Here is a 17,013-nt window from a genome sequence, read left to right on the forward strand (position 1 = left end):
CATGTCCCTTAGCCAAAATATAATTAAAGGAAAATAAAAACGAAAAAAGAAAAATAAAAAATGAAAAACGAAACGAAAATACGGCAAAAGGCAAAAAGTTGGTGACGAAGCCAACAACACGCGGTGTTCCCAAGCGGTCCCCCATCTAAGTACTAACCGCGCCCGACGCTGCTTAATTTCGGTGATCGGACGAGAACCGATGTATTCAGCGTAGTATGGTCGTTGGCGAAAGCCTGAGAGCTGAACGTGGGTTTTCCTTTGTGTTCTGCCTTCGACTGGAGCATTCAGTTTGACAAAAACTAACAATAGGATGTGTTTTTAGTTCAAACGACTAGACTAGGATCTGCTGGCAGGGATTGGATGTGATATGGGGTGCCTCTATTTATGAATTTACTTAGAGAAAGAAAACCAAATGCCGTTCCCCTTCGAACAAAAGTAATATACATTTTAATTTTATCCATGTCCCTTAGCCAAAATATAATTAAAGGAAAATAAAAACGAAAAAAGAAAAATAAAAAATGAAAAACGAAACGAAAATACGGCAAAAGGCAAAAAGTTGGTGACGAAGCCAACAACACGCGGTGTTCCCAAGCGGTCCCCCATCTAAGTACTAACCGCGCCCGACGCTGCTTAATTTCGGTGATCGGACGAGAACCGATGTATTCAGCGTAGTATGGTCGTTGGCGAAAGCCTGAGAGCTGAACGTGGGTTTTCCTTTGTGTTCTGCCTTCGACTGGAGCATTCAGTTTGACAAAAACTAACAATAGGATGTGTTTTTAGTTCAAACGACTAGATAGGATCTGCTGGCAGGGATTGGATGTGATATGGGGTGCCTCTATTTATGCATTTACTTAGAGAAAGAAAACCAAATGCCGTTCCCCTTCGAACAAAAGTAATATACATTTTAATTTTATCCATGTCCCTTAGCCAAAATATAATTAAAGGAAAATAAAAACGAAAAAAGAAAAATAAAAAATGAAAAACGAAACGAAAATACGGCAAAAGGCAAAAAGTTGGTGACGAAGCCAACAACACGCGGTGTTCCCAAGCGGTCCCCCATCTAAGTACTAACCGCGCCCGACGCTGCTTAATTTCGGTGATCGGACGAGAACCGATGTATTCAGCGTAGTATGGTCGTTGGCGACAGCCTGATAGCTGAACGTGGGTTTTCCTTTGTGTTCTGCCTTCGACTGAAGCATTCAGTTTGACAAAAACTAACAATAGGATGTGTTTTTAGTTCAAACGACTAGACTAGGATCTGCTGGCAGGGATTGGATGTGATATGGGGTGCCTCCCTCTATTTATGAATTTACTTATAGAAAGAAAACCAAATGCCGTTCCCCTTCGAACAAAAGTAATATACATTTTAATTTTATCCATGTCCCTTAGCCAAAATATAATTAAAGGAAAATAAAAACGAAAAAAGAAAAATAAAAAATGAAAAACGAAACGAAAATACGGCAAAAGGCAAAAAGTTGGTGACGAAGCCAACAACACGCGGTGTTCCCAAGCGGTCCCCCATCTAAGTACTAACCGCGCCCGACGCTGCTTAATTTCGGTGATCGGACGAGAACCGATGTATTCAGCGTAGTATGGTCGTTGGCGAAAGCCTGAGAGCTGAACGTGGGTTTTCCTTTGTGTTCTGCCTTCGACTGGAGCATTCAGTTTGACAAAAACTAACAATAGGATGTGTTTTTAGTTCAAACGACTAGACTAGGATCTGCTGGCAGGGATTGGATGTGATATGGGGTGCCTCTATTTATGAATTTACTTAGAGAAAGAAAACCAAATGCCGTTCCCCTTCGAACAAAAGTAATATACATTTTAATTTTATCCATGTCCCTTAGCCAAAATATAATTAAAGGAAAATAAAAACGAAAAAAGAAAAATAAAAAATGAAAAACGAAACGAAAATACGGCAAAAGGCAAAAAGTTGGTGACGAAGCCAACAACACGCGGTGTTCCCAAGCGGTCCCCCATCTAAGTACTAACCGCGCCCGACGCTGCTTAATTTCGGTGATCGGACGAGAACCGATGTATTCAGCGTAGTATGGTCGTTGGCGAAAGCCTGAGAGCTGAACGTGGGTTTTCCTTTGTGTTCTGCCTTCGACTGGAGCATTCAGTTTGACAAAAACTAACAATAGGATGTGTTTTTAGTTCAAACGACTAGATAGGATCTGCTGGCAGGGATTGGATGTGATATGGGGTGCCTCTATTTATGCATTTACTTAGAGAAAGAAAACCAAATGCCGTTCCCCTTCGAACAAAAGTAATATACATTTTAATTTTATCCGTGTCCCTTAGCCAAAATATAATTAAAGGAAAATAAAAACGAAAAAAGAAAAATAAAAAATGAAAAATGAAAAACGAAACGAAAATACGGCAAAAGGCAAAAAGTTGGTGACGAAGCCAACAACACGCGGTGTTCCCAAGCGGTCCCCCATCTAAGTACTAACCGCGCCCGACGCTGCTTAATTTCGGTGATCGGACGAGAACCGATGTATTCAGCGTAGTATGGTCGTTGGCGAAAGCCTGATAGCTGAACGTGGGTTTTCCTTTGTGTTCTGCCTTCGACTGGAGCATTCAGTTTGACAAAAACTAACAATAGGATGTGTTTTTAGTTCAAACGACTAGACTAGGATCTGCTGGCAGGGATTGGATGTGATATGGGGTGCCTCTATTTATGAATTTACTTAGAGAAAGAAAACCAAATGCCGTTCCCCTTCGAACAAAAGTAATATACATTTTAATTTTATCCATGTCCCTTAGCCAAAATATAATTAAAGGAAAATAAAAACGAAAAAAGAAAAATAAAAAATGAAAAACTAAACGAAAATACGGCAAAAGGCAAAAAGTTGGTGACGAAGCCAACAACACGCGGTGTTCCCAAGCGGTCCCCCATCTAAGTACTAACCGCGCCCGACGCTGCTTAATTTCGGTGATCGGACGAGAACCGATGTATTCAGCGTAGTATGGTCGTTGGCGAAAGCCTGATAGCTGAACGTGGGTTTTCCTTTGTGTTCTGCCTTCGACTGGAGCATTCAGTTTGACCAAAACTAACAATAGGATGTGTTTTTAGTTCAAACGACTAGATAGGATCTGCTGGCAGGGATTGGATGTGATATGGGGTGCCTCTATTTATGCATTTACTTAGAGAAAGAAAACCAAATGCCGTTCCCCTTCGAACAAAAGTAATATACATTTTAATTTTATCCGTGTCCCTTAGCCAAAATATAATTAAAGGAAAATAAAAACGAAAAAAGAAAAATAAAAAATGAAAAACGAAACGAAAATACGGCAAAAGGCAAAAAGTTGGTGACGAAGCCAACAACACGCGGTGTTCCCAAGCGGTCCCCCATCTAAGTACTAACCGCGCCCGACGCTGCTTAATTTCGGTGATCGGACGAGAACCGATGTATTCAGCGTAGTATGGTCGTTGGCGAAAGCCTGATAGCTGAACGTGGGTTTTCCTTTGTGTTCTGCCTTCGACTGGAGCATTCAGTTTGACAAAAACTAACAATAGGATGTGTTTTTAGTTCAAACGACTAGACTAGGATCTGCTGGCAGGGATTGGATGTGATATGGGGTGCCTCTATTTATGCATTTACTTAGAGAAAGAAAACCAAATGCCGTTCCCCTTCGAACAAAAGTAATATACATTTTAATTTTATCCATGTCCCTTAGCCAAAATATAATTAAAGGAAAATAAAAACGAAAAACGAAAAAAGAAAAATAAAAAATGAAAAACGAAACGAAAATACGGCAAAAGGCAAAAAGTTGGTGACGAAGCCAACAACACGCGGTGTTCCCAAGCGGTCCCCCATCTAAGTACTAACCGCGCCCGACGCTGCTTAATTTCGGTGATCGGACGAGAACCGATGTATTCAGCGTAGTATGGTCGTTGGCGAAAGCCTGAGAGCTGAACCTTGGTTTTCCTTTGTGTTCTGCCTTCGACTGGAGCATTCAGTTTGACAAAAACTAACAATAGGATGTGTTTTTAGTTCAAACGACTAGATAGGATCTGCTGGCAGGGATTGGATGTGATATGGGGTGCCTCTATTTATGCATTTACTTAGAGAAAGAAAACCAAATGCCGTTCCCCTTCGAACAAAAGTAATATACATTTTAATTTTATCCGTGTCCCTTAGCCAAAATATAATTAAAGGAAAATAAAAACGAAAAAAGAAAAATAAAAAATGAAAAATGAAAAACGAAACGAAAATACGGCAAAAGGCAAAAAGTTGGTGACGAAGCCAACAACACGCGGTGTTCCCAAGCGGTCCCCCATCTAAGTACTAACCGCGCCCGACGCTGCTTAATTTCGGTGATCGGACGAGAACCGATGTATTCAGCGTAGTATGGTCGTTGGCGAAAGCCTGAGAGCTGAACGTGGGTTTTCCTTTGTGTTCTGCCTTCGACTGGAGCATTCAGTTTGACAAAAACTAACAATAGGATGTGTTTTTAGTTCAAACGACTAGACTAGGATCTGCTGGCAGGGATTGGATGTGATATGGGGTGCCTCTATTTATGAATTTACTTAGAGAAAGAAAACCAAATGCCGTTCCCCTTCGAACAAAAGTAATATACATTTTAATTTTATCCATGTCCCTTAGCCAAAATATAATTAAAGGAAAATAAAAACGAAAAAAGAAAAATAAAAAATGAAAAACGAAACGAAAATACGGCAAAAGGCAAAAAGTTGGTGACGAAGCCAACAACACGCGGTGTTCCCAAGCGGTCCCCCATCTAAGTACTAACCGCGCCCGACGCTGCTTAATTTCGGTGATCGGACGAGAACCGATGTATTCAGCGTAGTATGGTCGTTGGCGAAAGCCTGATAGTTGAACGTGGGTTTTCCTTTGTGTTCTGCCTTCGACTGGAGCATTCAGTTTGACAAAAACTAACAATAGGATGTGTTTTTAGTTCAAACGACTAGATAGGATCTGCTGGCAGGGATTGGATGTGATATGGGGTGCCTCTATTTATGCATTTACTTAGAGAAAGAAAACCAAATGCCGTTCCCCTTCGAACAAAAGTAATATACATTTTAATTTTATCCGTGTCCCTTAGCCAAAATATAATTAAAGGAAAATAAAAACGAAAAAAGAAAAATAAAAAATGAAAAATGAAAAACGAAACGAAAATACGGCAAAAGGCAAAAAGTTGGTGACGAAGCCAACAACACGCGGTGTTCCCAAGCGGTCCCCCATCTAAGTACTAACCGCGCCCGACGCTGCTTAATTTCGGTGATCGGACGAGAACCGATGTATTCAGCGTAGTATGGTCGTTGGCGAAAGCCTGATAGCTGAACGTGGGTTTTCCTTTGTGTTCTGCCTTCGACTGGAGCATTCAGTTTGACAAAAACTAACAATAGGATGTGTTTTTAGTTCAAACGACTAGACTAGGATCTGCTGGCAGGGATTGGATGTGATATGGGGTGCCTCTATTTATGAATTTACTTAGAGAAAGAAAACCAAATGCCGTTCCCCTTCGAACAAAAGTAATATACATTTTAATTTTATCCATGTCCCTTAGCCAAAATATAATTAAAGGAAAATAAAAACGAAAAAAGAAAAATAAAAAATGAAAAACTAAACGAAAATACGGCAAAAGGCAAAAAGTTGGTGACGAAGCCAACAACACGCGGTGTTCCCAAGCGGTCCCCCATCTAAGTACTAACCGCGCCCGACGCTGCTTAATTTCGGTGATCGGACGAGAACCGATGTATTCAGCGTAGTATGGTCGTTGGCGAAAGCCTGATAGCTGAACGTGGGTTTTCCTTTGTGTTCTGCCTTCGACTGGAGCATTCAGTTTGACCAAAACTAACAATAGGATGTGTTTTTAGTTCAAACGACTAGATAGGATCTGCTGGCAGGGATTGGATGTGATATGGGGTGCCTCTATTTATGCATTTACTTAGAGAAAGAAAACCAAATGCCGTTCCCCTTCGAACAAAAGTAATATACATTTTAATTTTATCCGTGTCCCTTAGCCAAAATATAATTAAAGGAAAATAAAAACGAAAAAAGAAAAATAAAAAATGAAAAACGAAACGAAAATACGGCAAAAGGCAAAAAGTTGGTGACGAAGCCAACAACACGCGGTGTTCCCAAGCGGTCCCCCATCTAAGTACTAACCGCGCCCGACGCTGCTTAATTTCGGTGATCGGACGAGAACCGATGTATTCAGCGTAGTATGGTCGTTGGCGAAAGCCTGATAGCTGAACGTGGGTTTTCCTTTGTGTTCTGCCTTCGACTGGAGCATTCAGTTTGACAAAAACTAACAATAGGATGTGTTTTTAGTTCAAACGACTAGACTAGGATCTGCTGGCAGGGATTGGATGTGATATGGGGTGCCTCTATTTATGCATTTACTTAGAGAAAGAAAACCAAATGCCGTTCCCCTTCGAACAAAAGTAATATACATTTTAATTTTATCCATGTCCCTTAGCCAAAATATAATTAAAGGAAAATAAAAACGAAAAACGAAAAAAGAAAAATAAAAAATGAAAAACGAAACGAAAATACGGCAAAAGGCAAAAAGTTGGTGACGAAGCCAACAACACGCGGTGTTCCCAAGCGGTCCCCCATCTAAGTACTAACCGCGCCCGACGCTGCTTAATTTCGGTGATCGGACGAGAACCGATGTATTCAGCGTAGTATGGTCGTTGGCGAAAGCCTGAGAGCTGAACCTTGGTTTTCCTTTGTGTTCTGCCTTCGACTGGAGCATTCAGTTTGACAAAAACTAACAATAGGATGTGTTTTTAGTTCAAACGACTAGATAGGATCTGCTGGCAGGGATTGGATGTGATATGGGGTGCCTCTATTTATGCATTTACTTAGAGAAAGAAAACCAAATGCCGTTCCCCTTCGAACAAAAGTAATATACATTTTAATTTTATCCGTGTCCCTTAGCCAAAATATAATTAAAGGAAAATAAAAACGAAAAAAGAAAAATAAAAAATGAAAAACTAAACGAAAATACGGCAAAAGGCAAAAAGTTGGTGACGAAGCCAACAACACGCGGTGTTCCCAAGCGGTCCCCCATCTAAGTACTAACCGCGCCCGACGCTGCTTAATTTCGGTGATCGGACGAGAACCGATGTATTCAGCGTAGTATGGTCGTTGGCGAAAGCCTGATAGCTGAACGTGGGTTTTCCTTTGTGTTCTGCCTTCGACTGGAGCATTCAGTTTGACCAAAACTAACAATAGGATGTGTTTTTAGTTCAAACGACTAGATAGGATCTGCTGGCAGGGATTGGATGTGATATGGGGTGCCTCTATTTATGCATTTACTTAGAGAAAGAAAACCAAATGCCGTTCCCCTTCGAACAAAAGTAATATACATTTTAATTTTATCCGTGTCCCTTAGCCAAAATATAATTAAAGGAAAATAAAAACGAAAAAAGAAAAATAAAAAATGAAAAACGAAACGAAAATACGGCAAAAGGCAAAAAGTTGGTGACGAAGCCAACAACACGCGGTGTTCCCAAGCGGTCCCCCATCTAAGTACTAACCGCGCCCGACGCTGCTTAATTTCGGTGATCGGACGAGAACCGATGTATTCAGCGTAGTATGGTCGTTGGCGAAAGCCTGATAGCTGAACGTGGGTTTTCCTTTGTGTTCTGCCTTCGACTGGAGCATTCAGTTTGACAAAAACTAACAATAGGATGTGTTTTTAGTTCAAACGACTAGACTAGGATCTGCTGGCAGGGATTGGATGTGATATGGGGTGCCTCTATTTATGCATTTACTTAGAGAAAGAAAACCAAATGCCGTTCCCCTTCGAACAAAAGTAATATACATTTTAATTTTATCCATGTCCCTTAGCCAAAATATAATTAAAGGAAAATAAAAACGAAAAACGAAAAAAGAAAAATAAAAAATGAAAAACGAAACGAAAATACGGCAAAAGGCAAAATGTTGGTGACGAAGCCAACAACACGCGGTGTTCCCAAGCGGTCCCCCATCTAAGTACTAACCGCGCCCGACGCTGCTTAATTTCGGTGATCGGACGAGAACCGATGTATTCAGCGTAGTATGGTCGTTGGCGAAAGCCTGATAGCTGAACGTGGGTTTTCCTTTGTGTTCTGCCTTCGACTGGAGCATTCAGTTTGACAAAAACTAACAATAGGATGTGTTTTTAGTTCAAACGACTAGACTAGGATCTGCTGGCAGGGATTGGATGTGATATGGGGTGCCTCTATTTATGAATTTACTTAGAGAAAGAAAACCAAATGCCGTTCCCCTTCGAACAAAAGTAATATACATTTTAATTTTATCCATGTCCCTTAGCCAAAATATAATTAAAGGAAAATAAAAACGAAAAAAGAAAAATAAAAAATGAAAAACTAAACGAAAATACGGCAAAAGGCAAAAAGTTGGTGACGAAGCCAACAACACGCGGTGTTCCCAAGCGGTCCCCCATCTAAGTACTAACCGCGCCCGACGCTGCTTAATTTCGGTGATCGGACGAGAACCGATGTATTCAGCGTAGTATGGTCGTTGGCGAAAGCCTGATAGCTGAACGTGGGTTTTCCTTTGTGTTCTGCCTTCGACTGGAGCATTCAGTTTGACCAAAACTAACAATAGGATGTGTTTTTAGTTCAAACGACTAGATAGGATCTGCTGGCAGGGATTGGATGTGATATGGGGTGCCTCTATTTATGCATTTACTTAGAGAAAGAAAACCAAATGCCGTTCCCCTTCGAACAAAAGTAATATACATTTTAATTTTATCCGTGTCCCTTAGCCAAAATATAATTAAAGGAAAATAAAAACGAAAAAAGAAAAATAAAAAATGAAAAACGAAACGAAAATACGGCAAAAGGCAAAAAGTTGGTGACGAAGCCAACAACACGCGGTGTTCCCAAGCGGTCCCCCATCTAAGTACTAACCGCGCCCGACGCTGCTTAATTTCGGTGATCGGACGAGAACCGATGTATTCAGCGTAGTATGGTCGTTGGCGAAAGCCTGATAGCTGAACGTGGGTTTTCCTTTGTGTTCTGCCTTCGACTGGAGCATTCAGTTTGACAAAAACTAACAATAGGATGTGTTTTTAGTTCAAACGACTAGACTAGGATCTGCTGGCAGGGATTGGATGTGATATGGGGTGCCTCTATTTATGCATTTACTTAGAGAAAGAAAACCAAATGCCGTTCCCCTTCGAACAAAAGTAATATACATTTTAATTTTATCCATGTCCCTTAGCCAAAATATAATTAAAGGAAAATAAAAACGAAAAACGAAAAAAGAAAAATAAAAAATGAAAAACGAAACGAAAATACGGCAAAAGGCAAAAAGTTGGTGACGAAGCCAACAACACGCGGTGTTCCCAAGCGGTCCCCCATCTAAGTACTAACCGCGCCCGACGCTGCTTAATTTCGGTGATCGGACGAGAACCGATGTATTCAGCGTAGTATGGTCGTTGGCGAAAGCCTGAGAGCTGAACCTTGGTTTTCCTTTGTGTTCTGCCTTCGACTGGAGCATTCAGTTTGACAAAAACTAACAATAGGATGTGTTTTTAGTTCAAACGACTAGATAGGATCTGCTGGCAGGGATTGGATGTGATATGGGGTGCCTCTATTTATGCATTTACTTAGAGAAAGAAAACCAAATGCCGTTCCCCTTCGAACAAAAGTAATATACATTTTAATTTTATCCGTGTCCCTTAGCCAAAATATAATTAAAGGAAAATAAAAACGAAAAAAGAAAAATAAAAAATGAAAAATGAAAAACGAAACGAAAATACGGCAAAAGGCAAAAAGTTGGTGACGAAGCCAACAACACGCGGTGTTCCCAAGCGGTCCCCCATCTAAGTACTAACCGCGCCCGACGCTGCTTAATTTCGGTGATCGGACGAGAACCGATGTATTCAGCGTAGTATGGTCGTTGGCGAAAGCCTGAGAGCTGAACGTGGGTTTTCCTTTGTGTTCTGCCTTCGACTGGAGCATTCAGTTTGACAAAAACTAACAATAGGATGTGTTTTTAGTTCAAACGACTAGACTAGGATCTGCTGGCAGGGATTGGATGTGATATGGGGTGCCTCTATTTATGAATTTACTTAGAGAAAGAAAACCAAATGCCGTTCCCCTTCGAACAAAAGTAATATACATTTTAATTTTATCCATGTCCCTTAGCCAAAATATAATTAAAGGAAAATAAAAACGAAAAAAGAAAAATAAAAAATGAAAAACGAAACGAAAATACGGCAAAAGGCAAAAAGTTGGTGACGAAGCCAACAACACGCGGTGTTCCCAAGCGGTCCCCATCTAAGTACTAACCGCGCCCGACGCTGCTTAATTTCGGTGATCGGACGAGAACCGATGTATTCAGCGTAGTATGGTCGTTGGCGAAAGCCTGAGAGCTGAACGTGGGTTTTCCTTTGTGTTCTGCCTTCGACTGGAGCATTCAGTTTGACAAAAACTAACAATAGGATGTGTTTTTAGTTCAAACGACTAGATAGGATCTGCTGGCAGGGATTGGATGTGATATGGGGTGCCTCTATTTATGCATTTACTTAGAGAAAGAAAACCAAATGCCGTTCCCCTTCGAACAAAAGTAATATACATTTTAATTTTATCCGTGTCCCTTAGCCAAAATATAATTAAAGGAAAATAAAAACGAAAAAAGAAAAATAAAAAATGAAAAATGAAAAACGAAACGAAAATACGGCAAAAGGCAAAAAGTTGGTGACGAAGCCAACAACACGCGGTGTTCCCAAGCGGTCCCCCATCTAAGTACTAACCGCGCCCGACGCTGCTTAATTTCGGTGATCGGACGAGAACCGATGTATTCAGCGTAGTATGGTCGTTGGCGAAAGCCTGATAGCTGAACGTGGGTTTTCCTTTGTGTTCTGCCTTCGACTGGAGCATTCAGTTTGACAAAAACTAACAATAGGATGTGTTTTTAGTTCAAACGACTAGACTAGGATCTGCTGGCAGGGATTGGATGTGATATGGGGTGCCTCTATTTATGAATTTACTTAGAGAAAGAAAACCAAATGCCGTTCCCCTTCGAACAAAAGTAATATACATTTTAATTTTATCCATGTCCCTTAGCCAAAATATAATTAAAGGAAAATAAAAACGAAAAAAGAAAAATAAAAAATGAAAAACTAAACGAAAATACGGCAAAAGGCAAAAAGTTGGTGACGAAGCCAACAACACGCGGTGTTCCCAAGCGGTCCCCCATCTAAGTACTAACCGCGCCCGACGCTGCTTAATTTCGGTGATCGGACGAGAACCGATGTATTCAGCGTAGTATGGTCGTTGGCGAAAGCCTGATAGCTGAACGTGGGTTTTCCTTTGTGTTCTGCCTTCGACTGGAGCATTCAGTTTGACCAAAACTAACAATAGGATGTGTTTTTAGTTCAAACGACTAGATAGGATCTGCTGGCAGGGATTGGATGTGATATGGGGTGCCTCTATTTATGCATTTACTTAGAGAAAGAAAACCAAATGCCGTTCCCCTTCGAACAAAAGTAATATACATTTTAATTTTATCCGTGTCCCTTAGCCAAAATATAATTAAAGGAAAATAAAAACGAAAAAAGAAAAATAAAAAATGAAAAACGAAACGAAAATACGGCAAAAGGCAAAAAGTTGGTGACGAAGCCAACAACACGCGGTGTTCCCAAGCGGTCCCCCATCTAAGTACTAACCGCGCCCGACGCTGCTTAATTTCGGTGATCGGACGAGAACCGATGTATTCAGCGTAGTATGGTCGTTGGCGAAAGCCTGATAGCTGAACGTGGGTTTTCCTTTGTGTTCTGCCTTCGACTGGAGCATTCAGTTTGACAAAAACTAACAATAGGATGTGTTTTTAGTTCAAACGACTAGACTAGGATCTGCTGGCAGGGATTGGATGTGATATGGGGTGCCTCTATTTATGCATTTACTTAGAGAAAGAAAACCAAATGCCGTTCCCCTTCGAACAAAAGTAATATACATTTTAATTTTATCCATGTCCCTTAGCCAAAATATAATTAAAGGAAAATAAAAACGAAAAACGAAAAAAGAAAAATAAAAAATGAAAAACGAAACGAAAATACGGCAAAAGGCAAAATGTTGGTGACGAAGCCAACAACACGCGGTGTTCCCAAGCGGTCCCCCATCTAAGTACTAACCGCGCCCGACGCTGCTTAATTTCGGTGATCGGACGAGAACCGATGTATTCAGCGTAGTATGGTCGTTGGCGAAAGCCTGAGAGCTGAACCTTGGTTTTCCTTTGTGTTCTGCCTTCGACTGGAGCATTCAGTTTGACAAAAACTAACAATAGGATGTGTTTTTAGTTCAAACGACTAGATAGGATCTGCTGGCAGGGATTGGATGTGATATGGGGTGCCTCTATTTATGCATTTACTTAGAGAAAGAAAACCAAATGCCGTTCCCCTTCGAACAAAAGTAATATACATTTTAATTTTATCCGTGTCCCTTAGCCAAAATATAATTAAAGGAAAATAAAAACGAAAAAAGAAAAATAAAAAATGAAAAACTAAACGAAAATACGGCAAAAGGCAAAAAGTTGGTGACGAAGCCAACAACACGCGGTGTTCCCAAGCGGTCCCCCATCTAAGTACTAACCGCGCCCGACGCTGCTTAATTTCGGTGATCGGACGAGAACCGATGTATTCAGCGTAGTATGGTCGTTGGCGAAAGCCTGATAGCTGAACGTGGGTTTTCCTTTGTGTTCTGCCTTCGACTGGAGCATTCAGTTTGACCAAAACTAACAATAGGATGTGTTTTTAGTTCAAACGACTAGATAGGATCTGCTGGCAGGGATTGGATGTGATATGGGGTGCCTCTATTTATGCATTTACTTAGAGAAAGAAAACCAAATGCCGTTCCCCTTCGAACAAAAGTAATATACATTTTAATTTTATCCGTGTCCCTTAGCCAAAATATAATTAAAGGAAAATAAAAACGAAAAAAGAAAAATAAAAAATGAAAAACGAAACGAAAATACGGCAAAAGGCAAAAAGTTGGTGACGAAGCCAACAACACGCGGTGTTCCCAAGCGGTCCCCCATCTAAGTACTAACCGCGCCCGACGCTGCTTAATTTCGGTGATCGGACGAGAACCGATGTATTCAGCGTAGTATGGTCGTTGGCGAAAGCCTGATAGCTGAACGTGGGTTTTCCTTTGTGTTCTGCCTTCGACTGGAGCATTCAGTTTGACAAAAACTAACAATAGGATGTGTTTTTAGTTCAAACGACTAGACTAGGATCTGCTGGCAGGGATTGGATGTGATATGGGGTGCCTCTATTTATGCATTTACTTAGAGAAAGAAAACCAAATGCCGTTCCCCTTCGAACAAAAGTAATATACATTTTAATTTTATCCATGTCCCTTAGCCAAAATATAATTAAAGGAAAATAAAAACGAAAAACGAAAAAAGAAAAATAAAAAATGAAAAACGAAACGAAAATACGGCAAAAGGCAAAATGTTGGTGACGAAGCCAACAACACGCGGTGTTCCCAAGCGGTCCCCCATCTAAGTACTAACCGCGCCCGACGCTGCTTAATTTCGGTGATCGGACGAGAACCGATGTATTCAGCGTAGTATGGTCGTTGGCGAAAGCCTGAGAGCTGAACCTTGGTTTTCCTTTGTGTTCTGCCTTCGACTGGAGCATTCAGTTTGACAAAAACTAACAATAGGATGTGTTTTTAGTTCAAACGACTAGACTAGGATCTGCTGGCAGGGATTGGATGTGATATGGGGTGCCTCTATTTATGCATTTACTTAGAGAAAGAAAACCAAATGCCGTTCCCCTTCGAACAAAAGTAATATACATTTTAATTTTATCCATGTCCCTTAGCCAAAATATAATTAAAGGAAAATAAAAACGAAAAAAGAAAAATAAAAAATGAAAAATGAAAAACGAAACGAAAATACGGCAAAAGGCAAAAAGTTGGTGACGAAGCCAACAACACGCGGTGTTCCCAAGCGGTCCCCCATCTAAGTACTAACCGCGCCCGACGCTGCTTAATTTCGGTGATCGGACGAGAACCGATGTATTCAGCGTAGTATGGTCGTTGGCGAAAGCCTGATAGCTGAACGTGGGTTTTCCTTTGTGTTCTGCCTTCGACTGAAGCATTCAGTTTGACAAAAACTAACAATAGGATGTGTTTTTAGTTCAAACGACTAGACTAGGATCTGCTGGCAGGGATTGGATGTGATATGGGGTGCTCCTCTATTTATGAATTTACTTATAGAAAGAAAACCAAATGCCGTTCCCCTTCGAAAAAAGTAATATACATTTTAATTTTATCCATGTCCCTTAGCCAAAATATAATTAAAGGAAAATAAAAACGAAAAAAGAGAAATAAAAAATGAAAAACTAAACGAAAATACGGCAAAAGGCAAAAATTGGTGACGAAGCCAACAACACGCGGTGTTCCCAAGCGGTCCCCCATCTAAGTACTAACCGCGCCCGACGCTGCTTAATTTCGGTGATCGGACGAGAACCGATGTATTCAGCGTAGTATGGTCGTTGGCGAAAGCCTGATAGCTGAACGTGGGTTTTCCTTTGTGTTCTGCCTTCGACTGGAGCATTCAGTTTGACAAAAACTAACAATAGGATGTGTTTTTAGTTCAAACGACTAGACTAGGATCTGCTGGCAGGGATTGGATGTGATATGGGGTGCCTCTATTTATGTATTTACTTAGAGAAAGAAAACCAAATGCCGTTCCCCTTCGAACAAAAGTAATATACATTTTAATTTTATCCATGTCCCTTAGCCAAAATATAATTAAAGGAAAATAAAAACGAAAAAAGAAAATAAAAAATGAAAAACTAAACGAAAATACGGCAAAAGGCAAAAAGTTGGTGACGAAGCCAACAACACGCGGTGTTCCCAAGCGGTCCCCCATCTAAGTACTAACCGCGCCCGACGCTGCTTAATTTCGGTGATCGGACGAGAACCGATGTATTCAGCGTAGTATGGTCGTTGGCGAAAGCCTGATAGCTGAACGTGGTTTTCCTTTGTGTTCTGCCTTCGACTGAAGCATTCAGTTTGACAAAAACTAACATAGGATGTGTTTTTAGTTCAAACGACTAGACTAGGATCTGCTGGCAGGGATTGGATGTGATATGGGGTGCCTCTCTATTTATGAATTTACTTATAGAAAGAAAACCAAATGCCGTTCCCCTTCGAACAAAAGTAATATACATTTTAATTTTATCCATGTCCCTTAGCCAAAATATAATTAAAGGAAAATAAAAACGAAAAAAGAAAATAAAAAATGAAAAACTAAACGAAAATACGGCAAAAGGCAAAAAGTTGGTGACGAAGCCAACAACACGCGGTGTTCCCAAGCGGTCCCCCATCTAAGTACTAACCGCGCCCGACGCTGCTTAATTTCGGTGATCGGACGAGAACCGATGTATTCAGCGTAGTATGGTCGTTGGCGAAAGCCTGATAGCTGAACGTGGGTTTTCCTTTGTGTTCTGCCTTCGACTGAGCATTCAGTTTGACAAAAACTAACAATAGGATGTGTTTTTAGTTCAAACGACTAGACTAGGATCTGCTGGCAGGGATTGGATGTGATATGGGGTGCCTCTATTTATGTATTTACTTAGAGAAAGAAAACCAAATGCCGTTCCCCTTCGAACAAAAGTAATATACATTTTAATTTTATCCATGTCCCTTAGCCAAAATATAATTAAAGGAAAATAAAAACGAAAAAAGAAAAATAAAAAATGAAAAACGAAACGAAAATACGGCAAAAGGCAAAAAGTTGGTGACGAAGCCAACAACACGCGGTGTTCCCAAGCGGTCCCCCATCTAAGTACTAACCGCGCCCGACGCTGCTTAATTTCGGTGATCGGACGAGAACCGATGTATTCAGCGTAGTATGGTCGTTGGCGAAAGCCTGAGAGCTGAACGTGGGTTTTCCTTTGTGTTCTGCCTTCGACTGGAGCATTCAGTTTGACAAAAACTAACAATAGGATGTGTTTTTAGTTCAAACGACTAGACTAGGATCTGCTGGCAGGGATTGGATGTGATATGGGGTGCCTCTATTTATGAATTTACTTAGAGAAAGAAAACCAAATGCCGTTCCCCTTCGAACAAAAGTAATATACATTTTAATTTTATCCATGTCCCTTAGCCAAAATATAATTAAAGGAAAATAAAAACGAAAAAAGAAAATAAAAAATGAAAAACGAAACGAAAATACGGCAAAAGGCAAAAAGTTGGTGACGAAGCCAACAACACGCGGTGTTCCCAAGCGGTCCCCCATCTAAGTACTAACCGCGCCCGACGCTGCTTAATTTCGGTGATCGGACGAGAACCGATGTATTCAGCGTAGTATGGTCGTTGGCGAAAGCCTGAGAGCTGAACGTGGGTTTTCCTTTGTGTTCTGCCTTCGACTGGAGCATTCAGTTTGACAAAAACTAACAATAGGATGTGTTTTTAGTTCAAACGACTAGATAGGATCTGCTGGCAGGGATTGGATGTGATATGGGGTGCCTCTATTTATGCATTTACTTAGAGAAAGAAAACCAAATGCCGTTCCCCTTCGAACAAAAGTAATATACATTTTAATTTTATCCATGTCCCTTAGCCAAAATATAATTAAAGGAAAATAAAAACGAAAAAAGAAAAATAAAAAATGAAAAACGAAACGAAAATACGGCAAAAGGCAAAAAGTTGGTGACGAAGCCAACAACACGCGGTGTTCCCAAGCGGTCCCCCATCTAAGTACTAACCGCGCCCGACGCTGCTTAATTTCGGTGATCGGACGAGAACCGATGTATTCAGCGTAGTATGGTCGTTGGCGACAGCCTGATAGCTGAACGTGGGTTTTCCTTTGTGTTCTGCCTTCGACTGAAGCATTCAGTTTGACAAAAACTAACAATAGGATGTGTTTTTAGTTCAAACGACTAGACTAGGATCTGCTGGCAGGGATTGGATGTGATATGGGGTGCCTCCTCTATTTATGAATTTACTTATAGAAAGAAAACCAAATGCCGTTCCCCTTCGAACAAAAGTAATATACATTTTAATTT

At 40.7% G+C, this 17,013-nt stretch overlaps 36 non-coding genes and 1 pseudogene across 36 annotated transcripts; all 37 read right to left on the minus strand.

Moving 5' to 3' along the window:
* Window positions 1–108: 108 nt before the first annotated feature.
* Window positions 109–227, minus strand: LOC117187619. The gene has a single exon (XR_004472273.1). It is a non-coding gene; the product is annotated as a 5S ribosomal RNA (ribosomal RNA).
* A 339-nt stretch (window positions 228–566) lies between these two features.
* LOC117187620 lies at window positions 567–685 on the minus strand. Its single transcript, XR_004472274.1, has one exon. It is a non-coding gene; the product is annotated as a 5S ribosomal RNA (ribosomal RNA).
* A 338-nt stretch (window positions 686–1,023) lies between these two features.
* On the minus strand, window positions 1,024–1,142 carry LOC117187621. The gene has a single exon (XR_004472275.1). It is a non-coding gene; the product is annotated as a 5S ribosomal RNA (ribosomal RNA).
* Window positions 1,143–1,485: 343 nt separating this feature from the next.
* On the minus strand, window positions 1,486–1,604 carry LOC117187622. Its single transcript, XR_004472276.1, has one exon. It is a non-coding gene; the product is annotated as a 5S ribosomal RNA (ribosomal RNA).
* A 339-nt stretch (window positions 1,605–1,943) lies between these two features.
* LOC117187623 lies at window positions 1,944–2,062 on the minus strand. The gene has a single exon (XR_004472277.1). It is a non-coding gene; the product is annotated as a 5S ribosomal RNA (ribosomal RNA).
* A 345-nt stretch (window positions 2,063–2,407) lies between these two features.
* LOC117187624 lies at window positions 2,408–2,526 on the minus strand. The gene has a single exon (XR_004472278.1). It is a non-coding gene; the product is annotated as a 5S ribosomal RNA (ribosomal RNA).
* A 339-nt stretch (window positions 2,527–2,865) lies between these two features.
* On the minus strand, window positions 2,866–2,984 carry LOC117187625. The gene has a single exon (XR_004472279.1). It is a non-coding gene; the product is annotated as a 5S ribosomal RNA (ribosomal RNA).
* A 338-nt stretch (window positions 2,985–3,322) lies between these two features.
* On the minus strand, window positions 3,323–3,441 carry LOC117187626. The gene has a single exon (XR_004472280.1). It is a non-coding gene; the product is annotated as a 5S ribosomal RNA (ribosomal RNA).
* A 346-nt stretch (window positions 3,442–3,787) lies between these two features.
* Window positions 3,788–3,906, minus strand: LOC117187627. Its single transcript, XR_004472281.1, has one exon. It is a non-coding gene; the product is annotated as a 5S ribosomal RNA (ribosomal RNA).
* Window positions 3,907–4,251: 345 nt separating this feature from the next.
* On the minus strand, window positions 4,252–4,370 carry LOC117187628. Its single transcript, XR_004472282.1, has one exon. It is a non-coding gene; the product is annotated as a 5S ribosomal RNA (ribosomal RNA).
* Window positions 4,371–4,709: 339 nt separating this feature from the next.
* LOC117187630 lies at window positions 4,710–4,828 on the minus strand. The gene has a single exon (XR_004472284.1). It is a non-coding gene; the product is annotated as a 5S ribosomal RNA (ribosomal RNA).
* Window positions 4,829–5,173: 345 nt separating this feature from the next.
* On the minus strand, window positions 5,174–5,292 carry LOC117187631. The gene has a single exon (XR_004472285.1). It is a non-coding gene; the product is annotated as a 5S ribosomal RNA (ribosomal RNA).
* A 339-nt stretch (window positions 5,293–5,631) lies between these two features.
* Window positions 5,632–5,750, minus strand: LOC117187632. Its single transcript, XR_004472286.1, has one exon. It is a non-coding gene; the product is annotated as a 5S ribosomal RNA (ribosomal RNA).
* A 338-nt stretch (window positions 5,751–6,088) lies between these two features.
* LOC117187633 lies at window positions 6,089–6,207 on the minus strand. Its single transcript, XR_004472287.1, has one exon. It is a non-coding gene; the product is annotated as a 5S ribosomal RNA (ribosomal RNA).
* Window positions 6,208–6,553: 346 nt separating this feature from the next.
* LOC117187634 lies at window positions 6,554–6,672 on the minus strand. Its single transcript, XR_004472288.1, has one exon. It is a non-coding gene; the product is annotated as a 5S ribosomal RNA (ribosomal RNA).
* A 338-nt stretch (window positions 6,673–7,010) lies between these two features.
* Window positions 7,011–7,129, minus strand: LOC117187635. Its single transcript, XR_004472289.1, has one exon. It is a non-coding gene; the product is annotated as a 5S ribosomal RNA (ribosomal RNA).
* Window positions 7,130–7,467: 338 nt separating this feature from the next.
* LOC117187636 lies at window positions 7,468–7,586 on the minus strand. Its single transcript, XR_004472290.1, has one exon. It is a non-coding gene; the product is annotated as a 5S ribosomal RNA (ribosomal RNA).
* Window positions 7,587–7,932: 346 nt separating this feature from the next.
* On the minus strand, window positions 7,933–8,051 carry LOC117187637. The gene has a single exon (XR_004472291.1). It is a non-coding gene; the product is annotated as a 5S ribosomal RNA (ribosomal RNA).
* Window positions 8,052–8,390: 339 nt separating this feature from the next.
* LOC117187639 lies at window positions 8,391–8,509 on the minus strand. Its single transcript, XR_004472292.1, has one exon. It is a non-coding gene; the product is annotated as a 5S ribosomal RNA (ribosomal RNA).
* Window positions 8,510–8,847: 338 nt separating this feature from the next.
* Window positions 8,848–8,966, minus strand: LOC117187640. The gene has a single exon (XR_004472293.1). It is a non-coding gene; the product is annotated as a 5S ribosomal RNA (ribosomal RNA).
* A 346-nt stretch (window positions 8,967–9,312) lies between these two features.
* Window positions 9,313–9,431, minus strand: LOC117187642. Its single transcript, XR_004472295.1, has one exon. It is a non-coding gene; the product is annotated as a 5S ribosomal RNA (ribosomal RNA).
* A 345-nt stretch (window positions 9,432–9,776) lies between these two features.
* On the minus strand, window positions 9,777–9,895 carry LOC117187643. The gene has a single exon (XR_004472296.1). It is a non-coding gene; the product is annotated as a 5S ribosomal RNA (ribosomal RNA).
* A 339-nt stretch (window positions 9,896–10,234) lies between these two features.
* LOC117187579 lies at window positions 10,235–10,352 on the minus strand (annotated as a pseudogene).
* A 345-nt stretch (window positions 10,353–10,697) lies between these two features.
* On the minus strand, window positions 10,698–10,816 carry LOC117187644. The gene has a single exon (XR_004472297.1). It is a non-coding gene; the product is annotated as a 5S ribosomal RNA (ribosomal RNA).
* Window positions 10,817–11,155: 339 nt separating this feature from the next.
* Window positions 11,156–11,274, minus strand: LOC117187645. The gene has a single exon (XR_004472298.1). It is a non-coding gene; the product is annotated as a 5S ribosomal RNA (ribosomal RNA).
* Window positions 11,275–11,612: 338 nt separating this feature from the next.
* LOC117187646 lies at window positions 11,613–11,731 on the minus strand. Its single transcript, XR_004472299.1, has one exon. It is a non-coding gene; the product is annotated as a 5S ribosomal RNA (ribosomal RNA).
* A 346-nt stretch (window positions 11,732–12,077) lies between these two features.
* On the minus strand, window positions 12,078–12,196 carry LOC117187487. The gene has a single exon (XR_004472151.1). It is a non-coding gene; the product is annotated as a 5S ribosomal RNA (ribosomal RNA).
* A 338-nt stretch (window positions 12,197–12,534) lies between these two features.
* Window positions 12,535–12,653, minus strand: LOC117187488. The gene has a single exon (XR_004472152.1). It is a non-coding gene; the product is annotated as a 5S ribosomal RNA (ribosomal RNA).
* A 338-nt stretch (window positions 12,654–12,991) lies between these two features.
* Window positions 12,992–13,110, minus strand: LOC117187489. The gene has a single exon (XR_004472153.1). It is a non-coding gene; the product is annotated as a 5S ribosomal RNA (ribosomal RNA).
* Window positions 13,111–13,456: 346 nt separating this feature from the next.
* On the minus strand, window positions 13,457–13,575 carry LOC117187490. The gene has a single exon (XR_004472154.1). It is a non-coding gene; the product is annotated as a 5S ribosomal RNA (ribosomal RNA).
* A 346-nt stretch (window positions 13,576–13,921) lies between these two features.
* LOC117187491 lies at window positions 13,922–14,040 on the minus strand. The gene has a single exon (XR_004472155.1). It is a non-coding gene; the product is annotated as a 5S ribosomal RNA (ribosomal RNA).
* A 339-nt stretch (window positions 14,041–14,379) lies between these two features.
* Window positions 14,380–14,498, minus strand: LOC117187493. The gene has a single exon (XR_004472157.1). It is a non-coding gene; the product is annotated as a 5S ribosomal RNA (ribosomal RNA).
* Window positions 14,499–14,836: 338 nt separating this feature from the next.
* LOC117187494 lies at window positions 14,837–14,955 on the minus strand. The gene has a single exon (XR_004472158.1). It is a non-coding gene; the product is annotated as a 5S ribosomal RNA (ribosomal RNA).
* Window positions 14,956–15,293: 338 nt separating this feature from the next.
* LOC117187496 lies at window positions 15,294–15,412 on the minus strand. Its single transcript, XR_004472159.1, has one exon. It is a non-coding gene; the product is annotated as a 5S ribosomal RNA (ribosomal RNA).
* A 338-nt stretch (window positions 15,413–15,750) lies between these two features.
* On the minus strand, window positions 15,751–15,869 carry LOC117187497. Its single transcript, XR_004472160.1, has one exon. It is a non-coding gene; the product is annotated as a 5S ribosomal RNA (ribosomal RNA).
* Window positions 15,870–16,207: 338 nt separating this feature from the next.
* LOC117187498 lies at window positions 16,208–16,326 on the minus strand. The gene has a single exon (XR_004472161.1). It is a non-coding gene; the product is annotated as a 5S ribosomal RNA (ribosomal RNA).
* A 338-nt stretch (window positions 16,327–16,664) lies between these two features.
* Window positions 16,665–16,783, minus strand: LOC117187499. The gene has a single exon (XR_004472162.1). It is a non-coding gene; the product is annotated as a 5S ribosomal RNA (ribosomal RNA).
* Between the last annotated feature and the right edge of the window lie 230 nt (window positions 16,784–17,013).

The sequence above is a fragment of the Drosophila miranda genome, chromosome 2, assembly GCF_003369915.1.
Source record: "Drosophila miranda strain MSH22 chromosome 2, D.miranda_PacBio2.1, whole genome shotgun sequence".
NCBI lineage: Eukaryota > Metazoa > Arthropoda > Insecta > Diptera > Drosophilidae > Drosophila > Drosophila miranda.